The sequence below is a fragment of the Eriocheir sinensis genome, chromosome 22 (assembly GCF_024679095.1).
Source record: "Eriocheir sinensis breed Jianghai 21 chromosome 22, ASM2467909v1, whole genome shotgun sequence".
NCBI classification, from domain to species: domain Eukaryota; kingdom Metazoa; phylum Arthropoda; class Malacostraca; order Decapoda; family Varunidae; genus Eriocheir; species Eriocheir sinensis.
The window spans coordinates 18050805-18077056 of record NC_066530.1 but is presented as its reverse complement, the minus strand read 5'-3'; the positions used below and the strand labels follow the sequence as shown (position 1 = coordinate 18077056).

The 26252-nt window shown below is 39.8% G+C and overlaps 1 protein-coding gene across 5 annotated transcripts in view; it reads right to left on the bottom strand.

Moving 5' to 3' along the window:
- The window catches only part of LOC127002194 (uncharacterized), a 208380-nt gene that overhangs the window by 29738 nt on the left and 152390 nt on the right, over positions 1 to 26252 (bottom strand). For 3 of the 5 annotated variants that reach the window (XR_007755864.1, XR_007755862.1, XR_007755865.1), the window contains one exon: positions 16399 to 16499. The gene's annotated coding sequence lies outside the window, so the exon portion shown is untranslated. Of the gene's footprint in view, positions 1 to 10918; positions 11461 to 16398; positions 16500 to 26252 lie in introns of those variants that run through there. The other 2 variants (XR_007755867.1, XR_007755863.1) reach the window with 1 other exon arrangement.

The window sequence follows — 26252 nt, the reverse complement described above, 5'->3', positions numbered from 1 at the left end:
CCGCCTTCAGGAGGGGGTCGTTCAGGGTAATGAATGAGGTGATGAGTTCCTGCCGCCCCCGCCCTCTCACACAGCCTCCCTCCCACGCCCGCGGCCGCTAAGTGTAATTGAATATATGAAGGAAGAAGATTAGAACTTGAGGAAAAGAGTAAAGATATTTTTAGGTCAATGTTTTCACACAAACGCACACACACACACACACACACACACACACACACACACACACACACACACACACACACACACACACACACACACACACACACACACACACACACACACAGAGAAAAACTTCCTCTCGTTTTGAGATTCAGGGTTGGACCTTCTGTTTACGAATATTCTCCTTCATGGTTTACTAATTCATAGAAAGTGAACGATAGTACCATGAAAATATTAATGATAACAACAATTTAAAGAATAAGAATAATACTAATGAAAATAATAATGAAACAAATAGTAATAATAATAATGATAATAAAAATAAATTGCTAAATGGCATTGAAGGTTTTGATTTTTTACATTACATCCTTTTGTTCAGTGATCCACCTGCTTTCCTGTCAGCTTTCTAAACATTTCTTTCCCTTTATTGATTACTTAGAAGATTTCGCGCAAATTATTTTCATTTTTACCGCCGAATTTCTGTTATTTGTTCATGCTAACATTTTACATTTCGCACTTCGCTGACATGAACCTTCCTTCGGATCATGCCTCGTCTATTATTAAAACTTGGCGGAGTCTGAAAAATCCTTCTCCCCCTCATGAAAAATGTCAAGTAATGAATTTGTGTAAACCTCTCCTCATCAAAAATGTTATGACCAAAACTGAATGCATCTGGAGGCTTGGACAATACCTGTAACCCCAAAACACCATTAGAGAAAGACAAAGGAAAAGAAACAGAATGGTAGAGCAAGGACACAAAGTTTCGAAGCAAATATCATCTGAAATGGCAAGAACGTTTGTCCTATGAGTTTTTTTTTACCTTCCCAAAAGTTCAATTGCGCTTTGATAAAACTAAGAACATTTTACTCGCAACACAAACTAGTAATTGGATACTGCAGCGCGAGTGTCGTGAGGGAGACGATGAAAAATACACCATGAACCTCCAGTCTGTAAAAACGCAGGACGGAAAATAATAAACAAAATCTGTAAAATATTGTGACGGTCGTAGATTTGCACTTCTTTTGTATTTCCTCGTACACAAACTTGTCTTCCACTTCTTAAATACAATAATCCAGCTATTTCAGTATGAACGTTAAGTGAATATCTTGCTAGGAAGGCTGAGGTGGAGGGAGGGTGGACAGGAAGACTGGATGGGTGGGTGAGGCTGAGGGCAGGACGCCAAGACAGATGGAGTGGTGTGGGTGCTGGTGGGTGGGAGGTGGGGAGACGATGCCTTGGGAGAGGAGTGGTGCCAGAGGGAGTGCCAGAGGTAGTGCCAGGGGGAGTGCCAGGGGGGTAGGGGTGGCACGGCAGCTCACATCCTGGCACCATTTCCTCCTCAATCTTGTGTGAGTGATTGCATTGATCACCCTCCACCAGGCCATTACCATACTCGGAGGGTTAATTCTCCTTGTGTTTCTCGGTTCTAAGACAATATTCAGGCACCGGGGGCGGCCTCGTCGACGGTAGAGGAAGGACGACTGTGTTGAAGGATTGCCTTGAGACGTCGTGATGAGGTATTTGATGTGGAAAGGGATTTAGATATAATATGCTAGCGAAGAAAGAGAGAAGTAAATAGACTGTGTTAAGTGCTTGGCTGTGACGTCGTGATGAGGTACTAGTGTGGGAAGGGATTTATATATACCAATAATGAAAGAGAGAAGCAGGTAGAGTGTGTTGAGTGCTTGGCTGAGACGTGTTGTAATGAAATTCGTGTCTAAGTATCCCGAGACATTGGTGTGGAAAGGATTTATAATTGGTATGTTAGCAAAGAAAGAGAGAAGCAGGTAGAGTGTGTTGAGTGCTTGGCTGAGACGTGTTGTAATGAAATTCGTGTACTAGTATCTCGAGGTATTGTTCTGGAAAGGGATTTAGATATAACATTATAGCAAAGAAGGGGAAAAGCAGGCAGGCTGTGTTGAGTGAGTGCTTAACCCGGTAATAACAGTAAGGCCAAATAATGTATGGTATAGTAGTATACTAACGGCCAAAAAAAATTCTTGCCTTGAAAACCCCCAAATTAGAGGATACATAAACGATCAAAACAAAATGCACATACATATAATATACTAATGGTTGGCGTGAGTGATGATTTTTTCTCATTAATTCGCTTAGAGGGGTCTTTAAGAAAAATGATCACCGCAGCTACTGGCTTAAGACGTGTCGTTATGAAATTCGTGTTAAAGCATATCGAACTATTACTGTGGAAAGGGACACATGTAAGCAAAGAAGGAAAGACCAAAGAGACATCCATATTGTTGACAGAGAATTCAATCGAGGGTGAATATAGCGAATTTGCAATGATTATTCTATGGTCACGTTTTTCTACTGTTCAGAAACTTATGAATCTGCGGGCGTGCAGATTTACCATAACAGTACGAGCAAGGTAAATAGGTTTCACCATTATCATCATTGTCATTACTTTTATTGTCATGATTATTGCTGTTATTATGAATATATAGATTACCTCCTTTAATAGCCTTTAGATTTCGTAAGGTGTTTTAATGTTTACACTACTACAAACATAGACGGAAAAGGAATGAGTCGAAAACTATGTATTTCACCACAAACCATCACAAGACAATCTCGGGCAAGGTTTTCCTATATATTTAACCGATCACTTGACGCCCCTCACAGCCCCTCGCCGCCTCTCGTCCCAAGCCCCGCCAGCCCCGCAGCAGCAGCAGGCGGCCTCGCGTGACCTTTTGAGCCTCCCGGCAGCCCACAAGCCGTCGCCGGCCGCCACTCTGAGGCCCCTCAATCATCGTTCCGATAATTCCCATCGCGGCCTGATCCTGGCTTCCGCACCGGGAGAATGTTCAAGGCAGTGCTCTAAAATCCGTATAATTACTGGTCCGTCCCACATTAATGGCCGTCGGTCTTCGGGAAATGGAAATGGACTTCAGGGATTCTGGCCAGGAATTCACTGGCCTCCGTCTGGTGCCACTCGTCTTCACTCCTCGCCTGGCCGCGTTTCGGCCCTTATCGACGCGCTGCTGACACAGTTACCTCGAAAACAGTGTTCTTGGAAGGCTGGAGATGCACTAACAAGACTCAGAACCCCGCGGTTAAGAGTACAGATGCCGGAGTGATCAAGAATCTCGTTGCCTTGAATCTCACTCAATCAAGGTTGCAATATCGGTGTGTTGAGGATTATCCCAAGGTTGTCAGGGTTTAGGAATACAGGATAACTTCAGACGTGCACAGAGGCGCGCCACACTTATCCTCATCTCCATTCAGGCCGCGAGGAAAGCCCCGGCCTGGCCTGGCTCACTAGAAGCTCTGATTGTTCCTCCATTGACCTTGAGAGTTGTGGGAAGGAGAGGACGAGGAGAGCTGCGAGGCGCGCTGGGCGAGCGGCTTTTCCAAATGAACTGAGGTTGTGCTCAAACGGGAATAATAACTAAAAGGAAAACCCAAAGTAAAACATTCTTAATGGAAACAATTATCACTAGCAAGAATATGAGCCTCCAAAGGTCAGAATTACTTAGCTTCGTCCTCTTGCACCTAAAAGAGAACGCAGACAATTGAACTTTCGGGATGACAACATTGTGACTAATAAAACTACGAACCATTATACTATACAACATTATTTAGAGTTTACAGTAGACATGAAAGGAGTACACTTATTCCTGGGGTAGTGTAATGAAAGATTGAGGCTACAGTGTATGTCTGATATAAAAATGAATTGCTCACCAAATACTAGAAATCTTATCACCTGGCTAGAGTTTACTTTGTTAGATGATAAGTTTCGTTAATGAAGTATAACATGAATTTTCTGTGTACACAAATATGGTGACAGTCAAAAGGGAAAGTTCTATTAATTCTAATGTATATTTTGAATAAAAACGGAACGCCTCACAAAGCTAAAAGACGTAACCAAGCAACTACATATCTTGGCCATAAATGTTGAGTTTATATGGAATGTTCAGTGAAAGTTCGTATGTACATTGTATATTTTGGATGAAGACAAATTACCTAAAAAAGGAGAGCTTACTAATGTTGATTTTTTTCCCTTGCAACCGAAAGAAGTACATTGTTCAGAGATGGGGATGTAAATCAGAAGCTGGTGCCTAGAATGTATGTTGGGGAATGAAAAATGAAATGCCTTTTTACATAATCAAAAATCCCTTATTTAGCTTGAATTTAATTGACAGTTGCATGCAGGGGGAAGTAGTATAGAAGATGGTGTGCTCAGTGAATACCTGGGATGAAAACTGAATATTTCACATACCAAATCACAAAGCAACAAGGCTACCTTCAAGTATAAAAAAAGTGGAGTGCTTCTGAAGCCTGTACAATGAAAGCTGACGTCTAGAGGACTCGTTTGGGATGAAAACATAATACTTACCTCAGGACACTAAGGTCGGTGTTATAAGACATTTTCGCTTCTCACATCAGCTATTTTTAAAGGTCAAAGATGGGGTCAGTCGGGTTCTAATGATTGTTTCTTCAGGTTCATGATACAGAAGAAGGGTCAAACTACCACCAGGGTCATAAAACTACTCTTGGAAATGCCCACAACTCCTACGAAAGCCTTGTCAAATATGTGTTCTTGGCCGGCGAAATGTCTTATAATGCGGCCCTAAGACTCGCAATACCAAAGAACGAGCTGTTAACCCCGAAAATGCAGTGATTAGAGGGAGAAGTACTGTGAAAGCTCATGCATAGAGTGTATGTTTAGAATGGAAATGAAATATTCTACAATGCCGCATTAAGCATAATTTAAAGGTTAAGCTTAAGTGTGTGTGTCTGATATGTTTTTGTGTTAGTCTGAGGGATGTACAGTGGAAGTTTGTGTTAGCCTGAGGGAAGTACAGTGGAATCAGGTGGTTACTGTATGTGTGAGGGGATGTACAGTGAGCCAGATGGTTACTCTTTGAGGGGATGTAAAGTCAGGTGGTTACTCTTTATCTGAAGGGATGTGGAAGTATGTAGGTGCGGTTTATCTGAAGGGATGTGGAGGCAGGTGGTTCCGGTTTATCTGAAGGGATGTGGAGGCAGGTGGTTACTGTGTGTCTAAGGGGAAGAGAAGGCAGGTGGTTACTCTTTATCTGAAGGGATGTGGAAGTATGTAGGTGCGGTTTATCTGAAGGGATGTGGAGGCAGGTGGTTACTGTGTGTCTAAGGGGAAGAGAAGGCAGGTGGTTACTGTATAAGCTAAAGTAGAAGCAGGTGTTTGCTGTTCGAGGGAAAGTGGAGGTCCGTGTTCGCTGTATTTTTGGGATGAAACGAAAAAAACATTGCACCGAGGCGCTGATCCACAAGCCTTGTTAGTGGAGTGTGGTGCATCAGAGGCCGCACGAGCGACGCGCCATTACGTGGGCGAGAGCCGCGTGCTGAGGGATATTAATAAATGTGGCTTTCGCGGAACTGCCACCGCGATAATTGTGTCCGGAACAGCCTGGACAGGGATGCCGCCCCTCAGGCTTCCTATATACAGAGATGACTTTTTTTTTTCGTACTGATTACAAGCCAAATTCAGCATAATATATATATTCATGTTTTCATATATGCCTAAAGACATTAATTATGCAGCAAATGAGAGAGGGTGAGCGTGGCCATCCATCATCTGCTTCAAACTAGATTTTGGTAAATGGGATCGTTACCGGCTTCTAGAGAACAACAACAGCACAACATGTACCGGACAGGAATCACTATGTAGCACGGAAAATGCATTGACAGAAAGGATTCATGTTATAATAAACGAAACATTGCTATCAACCCCTCCACCTTAAATAAAATAACCCCTTCCCATAAAATAAAAAGATTTAGACATATTTCTCTTATCTCATTGTTAACCTCCTCACACCAGAGCATTATTGGGTGGTTTCTTAGTAGATCAATTTATATATGTTAACTTAGGTGACTACTTTACCATCTTCTGTTCAAGGTCTGGTAACCCTTCCTGACGTTATGAGAGCCCTTATCTGAACCGGAAGAAGCTGACTGACTATTGTTGAGAGCTGTTTTCTTTCTCTTGCTATTTGGCGATGCTATGAACCTCTGTGTACAAGAAAATGCCAACTCGGAAAGCTAAATAGTGTAGTAGCCGTCCTTTTACTACAGTTCTATACGAGGGTGAAAGAGAGACAAAAAGAAAAAGAGAAAGAGAGAGAGAGAGAGAGAGAGAGAGAGAGAGAGAGAGAGAGAGAGAGAGAGAGAGAAAAACATGCAAGGGGAGATTAAATGAAAAACCATAGCCAAAGGTCAAGGACGAAAATAAAAAAAAAGTAAAAAAAAAGGCCACTCCTCTAACGTGATTCAGAGAGGGGAGGAAACACACATTTTAAGAAGCGTTGTTGTTCCTCTTGTTCTTGTCGTTGTTGTCCATTTCGGGGTTGCATGCTGCCTCTGTTGCTACTGTTACTGCTGTTGTTGTTGTTGTTGTTATTATTGTTTGTTATTGCATTTCTGTTGATGATCTTTTTAATTTTTTTTACTCCTTATTCTCTCTATTCCTTATGCATAGATTTCCTTCAGTTTATCTTTCTTTCCATCTATAAATTTACGTTCTTTTGTATTAATATTTCCTCGGGCGTCTCTTTGTTACCATCTATAAATTACTGACATTCATTCGTTATTTACTGGTGGTCAAATTTACCTTCCCTATATGCATAGTTTCCCTTTGATTTCTCTTCCTTACAATCTATAAATTTACGTTCTTTTGTCTGTATATTTCCTTGGGCGTCTCTTTGTTACCATATATGAAGTATTGACAATCTCTCCTTATTTACTGGTTATGTCAAATCTACCTTCCAGATATGCACAGTTTTCCTTTGATATCTCTTTGTTAACTTCTAGAAATTCATGTTCATTTGTCTATATATTTCCCTGAACGTATTTTTGTTACCATCTATTTATCTACGTTCTATTTTCTACGGTTTTGCTTCTGCTATAGAGTTAGTAATAATTGTTTGGTACCACAAGGCGCAACGGCAGAAGTGAGTGTGGTTGTGGTGATGGTTGTTGTGGTTATCAAAGTAGTAAGAGTGATGGTGGTGGTGATGGTTGTGGTGTTGAAGATGACAGTGGAGATGGTTGTAATATGTCGGTTGTAGCGGTGGTAAGCTTGGTGATAGTGGTGACTGTGGTGATGCTTGTAGTAGTAGTAGTAGTAGTAGTAGTAGTTATAGTAGCGGGAGCAGTAGCAGTGTTATTATGATTAGTAGTAGTAGTAGTAGATGAAGTGATGATAGTGTTATGGCTAAAATAATGGTGCTAGATAAAATGCAGATGCTGGTTAGAATGCAAAATAAAATCGGCTCATGCTATTATTGATGGTGATGATAAAGGAGACATGATGTGAGTGAATATGAAGCCAATAGATATAATACTGATGGTTCCTGGTGTTCCTTGTGATAGTGATGGTCATAATAATGGAAGTGAAGGCGTGAAAGAAGAAGGTAGAAGGTGATGGTGCATGCTCAGATGATGATGGCGATTTTAGTTAGGTGAATAGTAATGGTGTTGATGGTGATGGTAATGAAGATGGTAGTTGAGGTGGTCTTTGTATTGGTGTTGGTGTTTGTGGTGGTGTTGGTAGTAGTGGTGATGATGGTGATGATGGTGGTTGTGGTGATTGCAAGAGAGATGGTGTTGCGTGTGCTGATGGTGGTGATGGTAATTTACGGTTGTGGTAGTGGTGGTGATGTTGGTGACGATGGCGGTGGTGGTGATGACAATAGTAGTGATGGTGGTGGTGGTGATGACAATAGTGGTGGTGGTGGTGGTGGCGTCCGTGGTCTCACTGAATCATTTTTTTCCATTGCCATCATTACTTCCGATACAGATTTTCAAGTATTTATGATCACCATTTTATTTTAACTTTTTTGTGTGTGTGCGCCGTTCTTTATCTTTTCCGGGGCATTTTGTTGATAGTTTCGCAAAGTGTATTCCCGTCCCCACCACCACCATCACCACCGTCACCATCACCACCACCACGAATGTTACGGTATACAGAGAGATAGAAACCTTCACCCCATGCACAGAAACAGCTAACCCTGCATACCTTTCTCACACATACCCAGAAACATAGAGAGATAGAGAGGGCTTGGTGGCATGTGTCTGTGACTTTTGTAGGTATAGACAAAGAGATAGAGGCATAGAGTACTTGGGTGTATGCGTATGTTACATGTGTGTCTTACGTGCAAGGATACTTATTTAGAATTTGTATTTGTGGAAGATAAAAAGACTTGACAGCGAAAGGATTGGAGGAAAAGGACAGATATGATAGGCGTAAATGGAGACGGTCTAGCAGAAACAGCCACTTCCATATGAAAGACAGAAAAGCTGAAACAGATTATAAGAAGACTTGGCAGCGAAGGGATTAGAAGAACGAGACGCGAATGATAGGAGTAAACGGAGACAGCACAGCAGGAACAGCAACTCCATATGAAAGACAGAAAAACCTGAAGAAAAGAAGACTTAGGAAGATCATCTAGGGCTATATCTGACCTCAGTTTCGAATGATTAACTACAAAAGATTAAAAAAATTGATGCCAGGTAAGATTGATGTTAGATAAGACAGCGAGGTCGGAATGGGAGGCGATTTAAAAGTCTTTGTTTGGTCATCGGTGTTGTGGTGTCCGCCGAGGCCGATGACCAGCTCGACTTTCCTGCTGATGAAACGTGGAAAAAAAACCCTCGGTAATTCATAAACAGCTCAAATAGTCATCGTAACACCTAACTATTCGAGTATACAGAGATGTAAACACAAAGTAAAGAAGGATCGTAAAAGTCGTCTTAGCCAGAATTTTTTTTTACATTAATATGAGCCTGAGAGCAAATCATCTCTAGTTTGGGAGAACATAAGGAGATAAAAGAGGGGCTAAAGAATATATACAAAAAATACCAACAACTTGATACTTCTATATAGAAAGCAGAAGATGCCAAAGAGCTGTCAAATGTAGTTCCTCGGTTGTCTTCATAACCCTCTTTAGAAAACTTGAATTAAAGGAAAAATGCACATTAAAACACGCTGGTACTCTGCAAGGCCCCATTCTAAAGGAGTTCGCCGTCAGAAGTGATAGACGCAAGTACATAAAATTTAATTGTGAGACGCAGAGGTGAGTGAGTGAGAAAAAATAAACTGTTGGAGTTCAGCTTTGATATTCCAGAAGCAGTAGTTCGATCAAGCAAGATTTAGTTATGTGCCGCAGAAAAGAGTGAGATAATAAAAAAAAAATGTTTGTTCATATCCTTAAAAGGAGTTCGGCGTTAAAATTCAAAGAAGCAGACATACGAAACTCGCTTTGATGTTCCAGAAGCAGCAGTTCAATCAAGCAAAATTTAGTTATGTGCCGCAGAAAAGAGTGAGATAATAAAAAAAATTGTTTGTGTATATTCCTAAAAGGAGTTCGGCGTTAAAATTCAAAGAAGCAGAGTCGTTCGAATCACGTAAAATTTAGCTGTGTCACGCGGGGCAGGGCGAGAAAGGGAAAGCCGAAAAAGTGTTGGCGTGCAGGCTCGGTCGAGGCAGGCAGGCAGGGCAAGTACGTGTCCTCAATAACAGACGCCGCGCAAAAGTCTACGGGATGCAACTCAGGTGTCGACAGGTTCAACTTTATTTCGCTGTTCGTTTCACCGGCGTCCGTAAATTTTTTGGGCGGCAGTTGTGCAAATTGTTCCGCGAGACAAGGCTGCGAAATACCAAGACTGCGACTAAAGGACTACACGGTGTATTATATTGGCGTGTGTGTTAGGGGTGGGGGGGGGGGCATTTTTTGTGTCTCCTCTCGTATTTTTCTGGTTAAATTTCTTGTTCTGCATGGCTTTTTTTCTCCTCCTCCTCCTCTATTTTTTTTTTCATATCAATTTCTTCTTCTGTGATCCACGGTGAATTATATTGGTGTGTGTGTGGAGGGGGGGAGGCGTTTTTTCTCTCCTCTGTTATTTTTCTGTTTATGTTTCTTGTTCTTGTGTATGGCCTTTTTTTCTCCTCTTCTAGTTCTTTTTTTCATATTCATTTCTTCTTTTTATCATATTATTATTCTGCTTCTTTTTCTCCCATTATTCGACTTTTATTTTACATTTTCGTTCTCCTCTTCCTTCTCCATTCTCGTACTCTTTTCCTCTCCTCCTCCTTCTCTTCCTCCTCGTCTTCCTCTTCTTCGCTGTTGCCGCTGATTCTACACTTCTCCTTCCCTATCAATTTCTCGCTCTAAGTTCGTCAGTCAATAAGGAGGTTTCTTCATGATATCTAGTAGGCACAAGTCGGCCTTACATGAGCTTCTGAAAAAAACGCCGCTTCATACGGCTCAAAAAAAGCCAGTCACGTATGGGAGGAATGAAGTGAGATTTTGTGATGTCTAACTGCAGAATCGTTGGGTTTCTAAGCGTGAGACAGTCCACAAGGTATGCTGATAGGCCTTTGTACCTCACCCCAAAGAATATATCACTGAAATCTGATGAGGAATACAAGGGATACCAAACTGACGATCTTGATGCGAATAAAACCCTCACTGGCAGACGAATAATGTATACATTCCCAAACAGTTTCGGTGGACACTGTTTGGTAGACTATACATCATTTGTCTGCCAGTGTTGGTTTTATTCATATATAATGGAAAATACTGTCCTCTGGTACATTCATCTTACAAAATATAAGATCTCCACGATGGCAAAGAAAAACTGTAAACTATAGGGTCTCAAAACTATTTTTCTTCAGGAATTTACCGAGTTTACAGTTTTAGGAGACCGAATTTTTCCACCAACTGGCGCTTTCCAGGGAAAAAAAAAAGATAGAAATGCTTCAGAGTGTTTTATGGAAAGTTATAAGTCAGGGAGTAACGTTCTGGCGCAGGGGAGGACCCGAGGACCCACTGGCCGGGGCAAGGGTCGAGACAGGCAGGGCAGGACAAAGTGAAAAAGTGGCCCCACTAAAGTCTGGACGAAAATTTATATATAATTCTATATTTCTCTGCACACTTCCAAATCCTACTTTCATATACAAGATTATTCTCATTAATGATTTATTGGGAAAAAAATAATTGAATAAAAATTATATAATCGTACGACCTTTACACTGATTGAAAATATACAACAGTGATGATGTGATATTTGTTTCTAATGGAATATTACATCTGTTTCATCAAGAGGATAATCCCAAAAGAGGAGAAGAACAAAGGAGGGCGCCATGTAAGACAGACTCGGAACCTCTGCTCTGCGGGGGCACGGCACGGGTGCTCTGTGCAGTGGGTTCGCCGCGCATCCCTCCCACTGTTGCCCAAACCCGACGCGGCCACGATTGCTTCACCGTCAGCGGCACCAAATGATGTTTCACAGCCCGCCATGGCCACGCTGCTTGATCAAATTTATTAACAGTTTGATAGAAATACGTGATAATAGTCATGATGATGATTACTATGATGATGATGACGATGGTGATGTCGATTGCAGGAAGAGTTACTAAGATATTAAATAAATCATGGCAATGTTTATAGTAATATTAATAAAAAAAAGATATAATAACAACAACTTAATAATTTTCCAATGATAATAATAGACATAAACACCTCTAACAAATTGTAATGCCAAAAAATAATTAATGATTATATATGTTGCTATTACACAAACACCAACACCACCATCACTACCACCTCTGCTATCACTGCTATTACTACTACTACTACTACTACTACTACTACTACTACTACTACTACTACTACTACTACTACGACTACTACTACGATTACTACTACTACTACTACTACTACTATTAATCATCATTACTACTTTTTACCACTATCAGTACCGTCATTCATATTATAAAGTATTAACAACGAAGAAAAAAAAAAAGAAAGATTCGAACAATGAATAATACGTAACAACACACTTATTGTTTCACTGACATTTTAGTTCTGACAAAGCTCATTATTAGTACCAATAGATATTACACAGCATTAACATCTATAAAGAATACTGTCAAGCATAATCATTAGAATAAATAGTAGAAATGGTAATGATAGTGTTAGTAATTCATGACCAAGCGCCGCCAAAAGACTATGAACCTCTTCAATATTTTCCATGACATCGATCAGTCTCGAAGCTTTTTTTTTTTTTTTTACAGCCAGGGAGGCAAATCAAGGGCACTAAAACAACGTAGTAACAAAAAAGCCCGCCTAGAATAGAGATCAGAGAATAGAGATTAGAGGTTAGAGATTAGAGGTGTTAGGAGGAAAATAACAGCCAACACTCATAACAAAGATGCATCTGTGGCGCCACCTTCACTGAGTTCATCACGTAACGGTTAATGTTTTGAATTTAAATCTTCCCAAAGTTGTTACTGAAGAATATAAACCTTGGCATATTAAAAAATACACACTTTATATTTAGCATATAACAGACTATTTCAGGAATCAAATAATTTATTGTATATGATCTGATTCTTGTCATATATTTCTTTTTTTTTTTGTATAATCAAAATAATTTGTTTTTCAGAATACATTTGTTGTTTGTGTACTACTTCAGAACCTGCATCAATTCTAGGCAAAATTTAAAATGTTTGTTTTTTCACCGAATTTGTCTTCTTCTGTCAACATAACTTCAGATCGACTGCATCGCGCCTGCCTCAGCGCCTGCACGAAGGGTCGGGGCAGCTCCCTCAGGCCGGCGGTGGCCCAAACTCACGTGGGTGTTGTTCGTAAAGTTTCGTTGTATCAAAATAAATAACATCAGTCGTTTGAAGCGGTGACTTTTATTTGAAATATTGTCTACGTACAAGTTATAAAGAGGCGAATAAATAATTTCTCCAAAACCGAAGCCTTTAGCTGCCGGGCGAGTGATGTTTTCCTTTTTGCCTTTGTGTCAGTTCATCCTATCACTCTGGATCCTCGTGCGCGGCGCTGCATAATTCATGACACAAATACTAAAACAAACAATCTTGTATAGGAAAACGAATTTAAAATGACCTGCCACATTTTAGAGTACGGAATGTATGGTAAAAACCTGAACACATAATCTGATTTTCTTAGATAAAACCGCTAACAAATGGGGTCCTGCAAACCTATCGCTGCCGTGAAATGACCGCCATCGCCCAGGAAATGAAAACTTTGATGAGGTAACGATTATTTAGAAATATATCAGTTCTTGTTATTATTATTATTATTATTATTATTATTATTATTATTATTATTATTATTATTATTATTATTATTATTATTATTATTATTATTATTATTATTATTATTATTAGTAGTAGTAGTAGTAGTAGTAGTAGTAGTAGTAGCACCAGTAGTTTTACCACTATTACTACTACTACTGCTACAACTACTACTACTATTACTACTACTACTGCTATTACTACTACTACCACTACCACTCCTACTCCTACTACTACTACTACTACTACTACTACTACTACTACTACTACTACTACTACTACTACTACTACTACTAATAATAATAATAATAACAATGATAATAACACGATTGATGTTATTGATAGTGAAAAGTAACACAATACAGCTACGAGTATAGTAGAAGTACCTAAAAGCAATAATTGTAGTATATATATATTATTTCTTATTTAGAAAAAAACGAACACACACACACACACACACACACATGCCCAGGAGCAGCCACAACCATTTTGCCGCTATGGCCGCCCAGCCCCTCGTGCCCCCCGCCCCCTTTCCTTTCCTACCTGCCCCCCGTGCCGCTCCTCCCCGCCCCCCCCCCCCGCCTGGTACACCTGTGTTAATCTGCCCCGCCATCATTACGCGCCGGCCGCCGTGCTTGATATTCTCTTATTGTTCTGTTCTGTTTGAAGTTAGTAATTTGCGAATCGTCTGTATTCTTTCAGGTCTAATATGGGTTTTACATATTGCTGTGGGCAGTACTTAAATAAATGAAAAAGGTATTAATTTTTGCGTAAGCTGATAACTCGTATGAGTACGCCTCTTAGTACTGTGCTGTTAATGATTCAGTGAGGCTGCCCGCTGTTTGCACTGTTTGATCGCCTCGGAGCGTGAAGCCTTCAACAACAACAGCCTTGTTAGCGGCCGGAAGCCCGACGCGCGGGAGATAATATCTTACTGACGTGATGTGTGTGGATAGCAATGTTTGTTGTTTACGGCCGTTGATGGTGTTTTTCATCACTGTCTTTCATTTCTTAAGCATTAAACTATTTTACGAAATTATATGAGTTATTTTTATACTAAAAAAAGATTCCTTTCATGTAAATGTGATTAATGTGTTCACAGACTTATATAGATGACGAAATATTAAACATTGTACGTTGTAATGAAATATTGCACAGAGGCTTTGGCCACTTTACATTATTAGTTCTTTCTATATCGTGAAAAGACCATTAGTGAATAAGTCTTGTCCAGCCTTTTCCGTGTAATATGTTCATTAAACTACTTACATAGAATATCAATGGCCATATTTCAGCGTTTATTTCCCTTGAATCAACTCATACATATGTACCCGCTATACAAATGTAAAACCTTTTATCATTTTCAAAATCAGGCAAAAAACATCTTATTAGCTGAAGGCTCGAAACTCCCTTACAGCTTTACAAGTTGGAGGCACGTTACGCTTAATCAGAAAATAGATCTCAGCATTTATTTCGTGCACTACAATATGGATAAGTGAAAATATTCATACTGCCACTTCTTGTCAAGAGGGTTCAGATGTGGATCTAAGAGTATATTTTGAGGAGTGTCTTGATGCAAAATACTGACACTGACCCTTCTGCTATTAGTCTTGTTTTGTCACGGTTAAGCCACAAGAGAAGTAAGCCATTCACTCCAGGCACTAGACAGAACACCAAAAGACACAATAATTCTTCACCATCAAGACACTCTCGCCCTTCGTCACCAGTACCCTGGGAGCCACCAAAGTCGCCTCCTCCCCCATGACCAGCACCAGCACCACACATCACCCCAGCGATGGCAGCGGGGTAGGTGACCTGACCACATACAAACACTGCACCAAGCCAGACTGGGAAACATTCATTCAGTCGGGTTACTATAAACAACGGTCAGGTGGGAAGAGAGAGAGAGAGAGAGAGAGAGAGAGAGAGAGAGAGAGAGAGAGGGAGAGAGAGAGAGAGAGAGAGAGAGAGAGAGAGAGAGAGAGAGAGAGAGAGAGAGAGAGAGAGAGAGAGAGAGAGAGAGAGAGAGAGAGAGAGAGAGAGAGAGAGAGAGAGAGAGAGAGAGAGAGAGAGAGAGAGAGAGAGAGAGAGAGAGAGAGAGAGAGAGAGAGAGAGAGAGAGAGAGAGAGAGAGAGAGAGAGAGAGAGAGAGAGAGAGAGAGAGAGAGAGAGAGAGAGAGAGAGAGAGAGAGAGAGAGAGAGAGAGAGAGAGAGAGAGAGAGAGAGAGAGAGAGAGAGAGAGAGAGAGAGAAAGAGTATATAAATATTATATATATATATATATATATATATATATATATATATATATATATATATATATATATATATATATATATATATATATATATATATATATATATATATATATATATATATATATATATATATATATATATATATATATATATATATATATATATATATATATATATATATATATATATATATATATATATATATATATATATATATATATATATATATATATATATATATATATATATATATATATATATATATATATATATATATATATATATATATATATATATATATATATATATATATATATATATATATATATATATATATATATATATATATATATATATATATATATATATATATATATATATATATATATATATATATATATATATATATATATATATATATATATATATATATATATACACTAACTAAAATATACCAGCAAAATTGACGTGGCCAAATCAACAAACACTCAGAAACTGTGTGGAGCAGGCCAGCGGCGGCTGCCTTCCCAAGTTAATGTTCCCGTTGTACAAGGTCCAGTTATGACTCCTGTTCAGTTAGGAAGACACTGCTGTATTCCCAAAGCGATACATTTCCAGCTTTTAAATGAAAACAAAACTAAGTTTGTCTATAAGGTATTCTTAGTGACGTCATTATGCAGAGCTAGGCAGGGTGAGGAGCGACCTGACGGATGCGTGACACAGTCTCGTTGGAAAATTGTTTGTTTCTCCACAATAGCAAACTTCGCCTCATGAACTTATCAAGCTGCTCTCATCTCAACCCTCTTCAGTGCATATTTTTATATCGCATTGTTTCAAATCCATCTTCATGATGAAAGTTAGTTTAAACAAAGAATATCCTACTCACATTAATGCCTCTTGTCTGAAAACTCTGCGATGGTGCTCGTCGTCCTCCTTCTGTTCCTCTTCGTCCTCCTCCAGGAAGGCCAAGGAGCGTTTAGCGCATTTCTGAAAATACAAAACATTAATGTCCTTCACTGCGGCAGAAAGATGAACAGTAGGCTTTTGTTTCCCTGGAGAGGCTGTCACAGGGAAGCATGACTCAAGGACCACTGCATTTTGACTCCTCGTGTGTGTGCGTGTATGTATGTATAAGTGTGTGTGTGTGTGTGTGTGTGTGTATCTATGTATTAAGGTTGCATATCCTACACAGCGTTGAGGAGGCGTCGTGCATTCCGCCACAAGAGGCACACAGGCATGTCCTCAGGCTACGTCAGGGAGGGAGGGAGTCAGGGAGGGGGACGAGGAAGAGGAGGAGGAGGTGGCTTCTGGTCCCTTTATCTCCGGGAATTCTCATCATCGGCCAGAGCACCTTCGTTGTAAGCGTGTACTGAAACTTTTCAAGACCACCTTCCGCATCGCCACGCTTTCATCTCTACTCTTCTCCGGCGGCCGCAGCATCCAAAGCAGCGGCCGGTGTCACCCTCCCTCCCTCTCTCCTCCGTGCGGCTCCTCTCCTCCTCCTGCCTACAATGGATGTCTAGGAAGTCTGCCCATTTCTTCGATTTTGCGATGCTCTTTTCTTTAGGGCTTTTTTTAATAATGTGTATCTTGCGTCGTGTTTACCTTTTCCTCTTGTATAAAAATCTTGTCTTTTTAAAACGTGGAACTTACTCCATACTCGTTTTTTTCTCATATATTAAAACTCACTTATATTCCTGTAATTTAATGTTGGTTCCTTTTCTTAGGCTTTTTAGAACGTGGATCGTACTTCATATTTATCTCTTACTTATAAAAATAAACTCACTTGTCTCCACTTTTTTCTTAGATTTATTTATGTGCATCTTTTATCATAACGTTCATTTCCTCATTCAAAAAGTCACTTACATTCCTATAATTTTAAGTTGTTTTCTTTCAGACTTCATTTACATTTTTTTACACTTTCTCTTTTCTCTCTCAGTAAGTCACGTATATTCCTTTAATTTGGTGTTGCTCTCATTATTCTTTGACCTTTTTAGCTTATTTTTTCTCACACTCTTTCTCTGTATAGCCGTCTGCATTGTGTTCCCTAGATTCTGCATTGCTCCTTTCTTTCAAACTGTATTTATATCGTGCATCTTTAATCACAATCCTCCCTCAACCCTTTCAACATGAACTGGCTTATATCCCTTCGATTATGCGCCGCTCCCATCTTTGCGACACTCTTTCCCGTGCATCTCTCATCATCACACTCCTCTCGCCGCCCTTTCAAACACAACTCACTCATTTTCCACGCTCATAATTCTCTTTGCCCCAAGAAAAGACGGACGCAGACAAAAGCCACCGTCTCGCCCCTGCCTCCCCCGGCCTTCCACCCACGTCCCTTTCACTCCATCGTCCCTTCAAGAGCCTCGTCGGGGACACAATGCCTCATCCTTTGTCAGCAGTGAGGATGTCAATTCAGAAGAGTGAGGGAGGTGGCGGGCCGTGTCTCCCTCCCTCCCTCGCCTCACACTCGGCAAGGTTCAAAGAAAAAAATCGCTTTAGACCTACTTCGCCGCGTGCATTGAAGCGACGAGGCGCATCTTCTGTTTTTGTGTGTTTGTGTGGAGAGGAGGTGAGGGGGAGAGGTTAACAGAATGCAAGGGAGAGTGTAAAGTGAGAGGGGGCCGCGGCGGAGGGTTGTGTGTGTGGGATGTAAAAAGAAAAAAAAACGCAAGCTTTTTTGTGAGTGTAATCGTTTTAAGACTTCCTGGTGTGTGTGTGTGTGTGTGTGTGTGTGTGTGTGTGTGTGTGTGTGTGTGTGTATAAAAATTTGATTAAAAACGAAGAACTCTTGCAAACCACCCGTCTCTCCTTTAACATTTACCAAAATACTTCAACCTCAGCTGTTTCTGCCTCGACTTCAGATATATTCTTCGAACTATTTCCTTCTGTGTTTATTGTTTCGTCGGTTTTGATATTTTTTACTCTCAATTTTCTTCTTGGATGCAAATAAAAAAACTGCTATTTCTGTTACTAATACGACTACTACTTCTACTACTAATACTACCACCGCTACTCTACCATTATGATTACAACAACTACTACCTCTACTAAGACAACTGCTTTTGTTACTTATCCTACTAATAATGTTTCTACTACTACTTCTACGGATATTACTACCTATGCTAACTCTGCTATTACATTTACATCTACTACTAACTCTACTACTATTAAGATAACTTTTCTTGTTTCTCTTACTTCTTCCACCACCATTAAAATATCTAATATAGGTGATGCATTCTTATATTGGCCTTGTTTTTCATCTTCAGACAGGCCTTGGCTTCCCCTTTCCCCTAACGAAGACTTACATTCATCAAGTTTCTGCAAATATCTTCTCTCGGTCTCCGTCCTCCTCCTCATCCTTGTTTACCCTTTCCCTCATCTTAATGGTTTCCTTCTCCTCCTCCTCCTCCTCCTCCTCCTCTGCCTTCCCTTCCGCCCCCTTCCACCCTCACCACAGCACGTCTCCTCGCTGCTCCTCCACTGAAATACCACCCATGACTTTTTCCGTGTAAGCTATTTTTTCCCCGTTTCGTTCATCTAACGGCCCCTCGCTCCCAAGGGCTACACGGAAGGTCTTCGCTTTGTCGTTTTCGCCCGTGAAGGCAGGCGCAGCGGCCATCCCTTCGGCAGTAGACTCTCGTTATGGTGCCGCCGTCTGTCGCCCGTGATCCAGGTTTTAACTTTCCCATTTCCCCATCACTGTAGTTTTGTTTGTCCTGCAGACTGCCCTGTTCCTCCCCTTGACTGTCACCAACCAGATTTACCGGCTTAACTTCAGCAAAATCTGGCGTACAGCCTTAACTTTTCAATATCCTATTTTGATACTGTGTTTTATTACGCTTGTTTTTCGTGTGCCGCTATACCGCCTGTCTCTCCGCAGCGTGTACGTTGTTTATTCTCACACGTCGGAACAGACAAAATTAAATGGAGATTTTAAAAATATTGGGATTCTTATTCAGTGTCCCGATCCCTCTTTCACACTCCATCTTCGCGAATAGTAAACAACTCGGCGACAGACAAACATCGATATTTATTGACTGCTTTGATGTCTGGCCTCTGACCAAAATAAGATCTGCCGGCGTCAGGCTTGGTCAGGGCTCCCTATCACCCCGGCCACTCACAGCCGAGCACGGGATCTGCAGGAGTGAGGAGAGGGGGACACACAACAAACACAACACAACACCGGCCGACACCGGCACAAGGACGGGAGGAATATAAAGATGTACCTACACCGTTACCTCTGAGAGATGTTATTGGTGCACGTCAATGAACTACCATAGAGTTCAGTTTCTTTATGTGACTGAATATATATATATATATATATATATATATATATATATATACACATACATACATACATACATACATATATATATATATATATATATATATATATATATATATATATATATATATATATATATATATATCTATATATATATATATATATATATATATATATATATATATATATATATATATATATATATATATATATATATATATATATATATATATATATATATATATATATATATATATATATATATATATATATATATATATATATATATATATATATATATATATATACTCCCACCCAACAGGAGGCCGGAGGCAGCAGAAGGCATAGCTTCATACCTTACTATTATTTCTGATTGGGGCAAGAAGAACCTGGTGTCCTTCAACGCCTCAAAACCACAGTTTCTATACCTATCCACTCGACACAATCTTCCAAACAACTATCCCCTATTCTCTGACAACACTCAGCTATCACCTTCTTCAACACTAAACATCCTCGGTCTATCTCTAACTCAAAATCTCAACTTGAAACTTCACATCTCCTCTCTCACTAAATCAGGTTTCTCGAGGTTGGGCGTTCTGCATCGTCTCCGCCAGTTCTTCTCTTCCGCACAGTTGCTATCCATATACAGGGGCCTTGTCAGTCCTTGTATGGAGTATGCATCTCATGTGTGGGGGCCTCCACTCACACAGCTCTCCTGGACAGAGTGGAGTCTACTATGGCTCTTCGTCTCATCAGCTCTCCTCCTCTTACTGATAGTCTTCTACTTCTTAAATTTAAATTCCGCCGCCATGTTGCCTCTCTTTCTATCTGCTATCGATATTTTCACGCTGACTGCTCTTCTGAACTTGGTAACTGCTTGCCCCCCCTCCTCCCGCGGCCCCGCTGCACTCGACTGTCCACTCTAGCCCATCCCTATACTGTCCAAACCCTTATGCAAGAGCTAACCAGCATCTTCACTCTTTCATCCCTTACAATGGTAAATTCTGGAACTGCTTCCCTTCGTCTGTATTTCCTCCTGCCTATGACTTGTCTTCTTTCAAGAAGAGTGTATCAAGACACCTCTCCATCCGAAATTGACCTCTCTTTTGGCTACTCTTATCTATTTTCTGTTGTATATATATATATATATATATATATATATATATATATATATATATATATATATATATATATATATATATATATATATATATATATATATATATATATATATATATATATATATATATATATATATATATATATATATATATATATATATATATATATATATATATATATATATATATATATATATATATATATATATATATATATATATATATATATATATATATATATATATATATATATATATATATATATATATATATATATATATATATATATATATATATATATATATATATATATATATATATATATATATATATATATATATATATATATATATATATATATATATATATATATATATATATATATATATATATATATATATATATATATATATATATATATATATATATATATATATATATATATATATATATATATATATATATATATATATATATATATATATATATATATATATATATATATATATATATATATATATATATATATATATTATATCAGCAAGATAACAGTAATGTGAGGAATCACCTTTAGTGAACATGTTATGACGAGCACACTGCCACCCTTCCCGAGGAGGAAGGTGCACACTCAGTGTGTCCTGGCAGTCCTGGCACATGGTTCAGATGCTTGGTGCCTCACACATGAGCTATGGATCGCACAAAGTGAAAACATCCCACTCCCAGAGCCTCTACAGTTACTGACTACCTGCTTAAACACTTTTGTTGTCTTAATAGTTCTACAAACAACTGATTTGACTATTATTTAAATAAACTGGTATACTCTGAAAGTCAACCTCGCATTATGTTCTTTATACTTTCCAATAATCTTAAAATATTTACGAAATTAATATAAAAACACCTCAGATACCAAGCTGAAGATTGGTTTGGGCCAACAGTACCCAAGCACAGGACAGAAAAAGCCATGCAGCGTTAGCTTGTGAATTTGAAGCTGTGACTTTATAAGTGATACGCCGGTAAGGTGTTGTGTTAGCTGAAGTAGTAGCACTGAAGGAACTGTGATGGGTAAAGTGTTATGAGGGGAAGGAGTGTTGTGTTTGTCATACTAGTAACTTTTAAGCAACTGAGGAAAAGGTAGGAAGTGGAAAAAAAAGTAAGAGGTATAGGACCAGGCAAAATTAGAGAGAGCTGTAATGGGTAAAATAAGACGGGAATGAGTGTTGTGTTATCTGTAAAACAAACTTTTAAGGAACTGAGGGAAGGTTAGGAAGTAAATGTAGGAAAAGCAAGAGGTTTAGGATCATTTCAAACGAGTAAGTCGAGGGTAGGAGTTCAAGACAAGAGACTAAGGGCACACACATTTGACAAGGCTTTCGTAGGAGTTGTTGGCATTTCCATGGATAGTCTTATGACCCTGGTGGTAGTCTGACAAAGCCTCTGTACCATGAACTTGAGAAGGACACTTATGAGAATCCGATTTATCTCTTTTTCGGCCTCTGCAAATATATGATATGAGAGGTGGAAGCGTCTGAAAATACCAACCTGTGGCTACTAATTGTAAAGACCTTAGATTGTACTACAGGACCCCACTTCGAAACCCTTCGCGTCTTTAACTAACATGGTATAGGGGCAGCGTTACCAGATTATCGTATTCAACACACTTTATTTTCTGACCCATAATTAGTGCATAAAAAAAACACTATCAATTAAGATTTTAACAATAACTTTAATTGAATGTCGTTGTTTGGGTAAGACAGTTTGGGGTCTGAAAACCGACGAATACAGTGTGGCAAGTACGAGTATTTGGTAACGTTGTATAGGGGAAGAACTGACCCAAGAGGAGACATGATATTGAGAGGACAAATAAATCACTGTATACGAGTTCTTTTGGGCAAGTAATGACCAATAAAACGAAAAATAATAAAGTACAAGAAATCATAAGTTCCCCATACCATCTGTGACGCCTTAGAACAAAAAAATAACGTTCGCATTGATGAAAGAAAGCAGAGAGGAGAGAAAATAAACACATAAAATAAATCATAAGTTCCCTATGCCATCTGTGACGCCCTAGAACAAAAAAATAACGTTCGCATTGATGAAAAAAAGCAGAGAGGAGAGAAAATAAACACATAAAATAAATCATAAGTTCCCTATGCCCTCTTTGGCGCCCGAGAACAAAACATAACGTTCGCTTTGATGAAAGAAAGCAGAGAGGAGAGAAAATAAACAAATAAAATAAATCATCAGTTCCCTATGCCCTCTTTGGCGCCATAGAACCTGAAAATAACGCTCGTATTGATGTAAGAAAGGAGAGATGAGAGAAAATAAACACATAAAATAAATCATAAGTTCCCCATACCATCTGTGACGCCCTAGAACAAAAAAAATAACGCTCGTAATGATGAAAAAAAGCATAGAGGAGAGAAAATAAACAAATAAAATATATAATAAGTTCCCTATACCCTCTTTGGCGCCCTGGAACAAAAAATTAACGCTCGTATTGATGAAAAAAAGCAGAGAGGAGAGAAAATAAACAAATAAAATAAATCATAAGCTCCATATACCCTCTTTGGCGCCCCAGAACAAAAACATCGCCATACTGGAAGCTAAAAACGCCCGTATTGAGGAAAGAGAGCAGGGAGGCGACGTGGCTTGGCTGGCTGGCTGGCGGGCGGCGGGAGGCGAGAGGCTAGTCAGGGCTCCCCCGCTGCACCCCCCATCCCGGCACCTGCCCGCACCCGCCCGCGGCCCACAACTCTTTTTCCCTTTTAATTTTTCCGTTTCCTCGCCTTCCCTCTCTCCTTGCACCCCTTCCGAGCCCCCACACCCTCTTAGACGTTACCGGAGGAGGTGGAGGTGAGAGCAGGGCGGGGATGGTTATGAAAGTAGCGGGAAAAAACGCCACATTATTACCGCTCATAATAATATACTAAGCAGGACGCCGGCCATTTTGTAGAGACGACGCTCGGCCGCTGTAGTATAGGTAGGCCTGACCACCTGTCCCCCCCCCGTCTACCTCACCCTCCCGCCACTGCTTGCTCCGTCCCCGGCATGTTTTTCCCTTCGTTTTATATCTAAGTGGCCATTTTGAGGCTGCTTATGTGCCCTCTGTTCCCCGGTGCGCTTCCCCAGGGGTACCTTAGGGCGTTTTAGGGCTCGTCATCCCCCTTGTTGGTGTTATGGGCTTGTGTGATGTGGTTGAGAGGATTGTTGTCACTCACTCACTCACTCCTAGCTTAAAATGGCGGCGTGGGTATCTATCTTATCTCTACTCTGTGTCTCTCCCTCTCTCTCGCTCTCTTTATCTGGCCATCTGTTGCTCTCTTGCTCTCTATCTGTTTATCAGGGGATTAATCTGTTCATCTGTTATTCGTTGTTTATTTGTCTTATTTATTATAGCATTTCTCTTTCCCTTTCCTCCGTGCCTTGGTATAAAGAGATGCAATGTACTGAAATCAATAGGCCGGGTGTGCATCTAGTATTTCTCTCTAACTCTCTTTTTCTCTCTGCCTCTGTGCCTCTCTCTCTCTCTCTCTCTCTCTCTCTCTCTCTCTCTCTCTCTCTCTCTCTCTCTCTCTCTCTCTCTCTCTCTCTCTCTCTCTCTCTCTCACTCTCAAAAAATGCGTTGTTGGGCATATACCTGATTCGAAAATGTGATCAAGGGAATTCGTCTTACTTGTTTCCTATGTCTAGTGGGATTCAGATTTTCTAATAGACTTTGGCATTTCAAAATCATAGTCTTCTCTGGTGTGGCATTTCCTCCCTATGTATGTAAGTCTTTGTCTCCATGCACTAAATTTCTATGATTGTATTAAGATTATTCAGTGCATGGTTTTCTGAAGATACAAGGAGGACCCTATGATGCATTATGTGTCATTAGCATTTAATAATCCTTATCGTAGCATCTGACGTGGTATATTAACCTCCTCTGTCTGAATTTATCCACCAACATACCCAAGCTTTCCTTCACTTCTCTTCAGGGTATTTTTTCTGAGATACAAGTCAACATACCCGCAATTTCCTTCACTTCTCTTTAGGGTATTTTTTCTGAGATACAAGTCAACATACCCGCAATTTCCTTCACTTCTCTTCAGGGTATTTTTTCTGAGATACAAGTCAACATACCCGCAATTTCCTTCACTTCTCTTTAGGGCATTATTTTTCTGAGGTACAAGTCGGATCATATATATTAAGACTGTAAGGCATTTCAAAAACCTAATCGTGGCATATAACTTGGCATTTAACTCTTGTGTCTGCATTTTCAGTCCTCATGCCCGAAATTTCCATCACAATCCTTCAGTGCATGCTTATCTGATCTACACGTCCTATCAGTAAGTCTTTGGCGTTTCAAAAACCTAAACCTAGAATCTGCCATGTTTTCTTTTTTACAGGGAAGGAGACAGCTCAAGGATAAAGAGAGGAAACAACAAATGCCCTCTGGCGCTGCTCCTGAAAATACGGAGTTGACAGAGTATACGAAAGAGTCACTATAGGAGGGAGAAGTGGCTTGATACTCCCCTCTTGAAAGCGTTAAGTCGCAAGCAGGAGGTAATTCAGACAAAAGAAGGCTGTTATCTTCTGCGTATATATATCAATCTCCAAGCTCATAATATCCTGAGAGTTTAAAGAGTTACGAAAGAGGGTCAGTATAGGAGGGAGATGTGACTTGATACTCCCCTCTTGAAAGCGTCTTTATATATCAATCTCCAAGCTCATAATTTCCAGAGTAACATACAGAGGCCAAAGTCGGATAGAAAGGTGTCTTGATACTCGTCTGGAAAGCGTTAAGTCGTAAGCATGAGGAAATACAGACAAAAGAAGCCTGTTATCTTCTGTGTCTGTAAATATCAGTCTCCAAGCTCATAATATCCTTAGTAACATACAGAGGCCAAAATCGGATAGAAAGGTGTCTTGATACTTCTCTGTTAAGCATTAAGTCGTAAGCAGGAGCAAATATATACAAAGGAAGAATGTTACCTCCCGAGTCTGTATATACCAGTCTCAAAGCTCCTAATTTCCCATACTTTACTGCCTGCTTCTCTGGTCTACGAGTCTTGCATATCGAAAGCTGGAGATAGTACAGACGGGGCATGCATATCGAGTCTGGCTCCTCTCTCTCCTTCATACCACATTCCACCTGGTAACAAGTGAAGCCCTCCCGTGTTATGCCGTATAGGAACTAATATATATCCATTGCAAAGTTGCGAGTCCACCCTTTTGCCGTTAATTCTTGCCCCGCACTTCTCTATTAATATAACGCGCTGTGAGTTTATCTGTATGCGTGTTTATTTGCTTGCCTGTCTTTATTTTGATATATCTTTTAGTGTCTGT